Source organism: Acyrthosiphon pisum, chromosome X, assembly GCF_005508785.2.
Source record: "Acyrthosiphon pisum isolate AL4f chromosome X, pea_aphid_22Mar2018_4r6ur, whole genome shotgun sequence".
Classification (NCBI taxonomy): domain Eukaryota; kingdom Metazoa; phylum Arthropoda; class Insecta; order Hemiptera; family Aphididae; genus Acyrthosiphon; species Acyrthosiphon pisum.
This window is the reverse complement of record NC_042493.1, coordinates 104,571,186-104,573,401: the sequence shown is the minus strand read 5'-3', so window position 1 is coordinate 104,573,401 and position 2,216 is coordinate 104,571,186. Positions and strand designations below refer to the sequence as shown.

At 27.3% G+C, this 2,216-nt stretch overlaps 1 pseudogene; it reads right to left on the bottom strand.

The window, feature by feature from the left end:
- Window positions 1-2,216, bottom strand: part of LOC100569368 — a 9,363-nt pseudogene that overhangs the window by 4,197 nt on the left and 2,950 nt on the right.

Here is a 2,216-nt window from a genome sequence, read left to right as displayed (position 1 = left end):
TCAAATTAAAAAAAATCACTCCTATTAAAACATTTCTCTTATTTGTATCACACATTCAAATATCTTATCAAGTAATTAAGTATAATAAAACCATTCACTTATAATTTCAAGTCTGCTTGGAAATCCGTTTTTAAAAATGTAAAAACCGGTATACATTTTTAATACTGGTATTGAAAAATTAAAACGAAAACCGAAAAATTTAGAAACCGGTATTCAAAACCGAAACCGAAACCGAAAATTTTAGAAACCGATATTGAAAACCGAAACCGAAACCAAAACATTTAGAAACCGGTATTCAAAACCGAAACTGAAACCGAAATTTCTTAATACCGGTATTGCTAAGTTAAAACCGAAATCGTAAAATTTAGAAACCGGTATTCAAAACCGAAACCGAAACCGAAATTATTTCAATCGGTTTCAAGCCCTGACTTTAATCGAACGACAATTTATTTAGCTCTTATAATAAGTGTTATATGTATAGGTACATATTATAATAATTAATAAACATAGAATTCCGAGTCCTTAAATTTCATATTCACTATAGAATATAGGTACCTTCGATCATATAAACTAACTTTATAAGTTTATATGATCGAAACTCGAAGATACTTACAACTTACTTCTATAGTAAGAATCCGTGTTTCCGTGGCAACGGTTTTATCGATTTTTTTTTAAAACGAGTATTGACGTCAAACATTTCGTATTACCTATATCTAGCTGTTGGTTGGTTGTACCTATATAGGTACCTACTTATTTTACATAGCTTAAGGCTTCAACACGCGACGAAACCCATATTGCTAAATTATAGTCAGATTTCGTTAGGTATACGAGTGCGTAAAACCGTTTTTACCTTTTACATATTAAAACTTCGCAATTCGTGTTTATACATTTTTTAATAGAATATTTTCATGTAATATTATTTCTATGTACTTATGTCAAATACATATATGAGTATAGCCGTAAAATTCTAAGACGTTGAGATGTATATTTAATACCTATCAAATTATTTCGAAATACTTAGTAGGTAATTTTAATCATGGATATATTGAACATTGATCTATAAAATATTTTTGAAAAAATCCTTGGAGACGGTATATATATCACTCAAATGGGGAAATATAGGTACTTAATAAGTCATTGGTGAATTTATTTTACAGTTTTATTTTCATATATAATGTTACAAACAAAACAACAAATTAAATGTATTCGTGATTTCTAAAAAAATTCTGATCTAGTATTGTAATTTATTTTGTTTTACCTCTCTAGAAAAACCTAAAATGATGCCACGAAGGTATAAGTTCTATAGTTATTTAGGTTAGCTCCCCACATTTTTTTTTTCACTATGAATAATTAGGGTATCTTTTTCGTACAACAATATATATTATATACAGTTATATAAGACAAGAAAATATGAGATAAAAATTTAAGTAAAAAGTAGCTTGTAAATGAAGCGATAGGTTTTTCTCCTCAGTTATATGGGCTATTGCAGGAGTCACCAATTTTTATTTTTGAAGGGCCACATTAGGAAGTTGAAAACTGTTCGTACCTAGTGCCATCAAAATTTCCAACATCGTATAAAAAAAAAGGTGGGTAAGTGGATTTCGCTCTGCTGTACAGTAGGTTACAAATAGGTCACTGTATAATGGATGGTATTAAATTTGAATTCAATGATATAATATCATTGTATAAGAAAAACGATTCTGAGCGGAGACGGTATGTTAGTCTAGGTATAAGACATAATATTATATTAGGTACCTATAATAAATTCCAAATTAATCATATCATAATATTTATTAGGTACTTATAACGCGTTATACATCAACAAAAAACCGTGGTACTATCATAGATATATAATAGTATACTTTAGAAGTTTCAAGTACCCACGAATAATATTATACAATCACAACAAAATAACTAAAATAGTTATCCTAGGTTTTTAATATGTAATTTCGTCCAAATTTGTACTTAAAATGACTATAAAAATAAACTGCGTAAATTTATTTTTTAGATTTTTTGGTAACAGAATTAATTGCTTACGTGGAATCTTGTTTTAAATTTTCAATTCTTAGATACAAAAATTGAACATTTTATAAATTTTTAACTACAAAATAATTCAATTTTAAGTTTGATAAATTTTGTCGAAATTTGAACTTCAAATGCTTATAAAAAAAATTCGTGCCTATGTATTTTTAATATTTTCAACTGCTATTGAAATA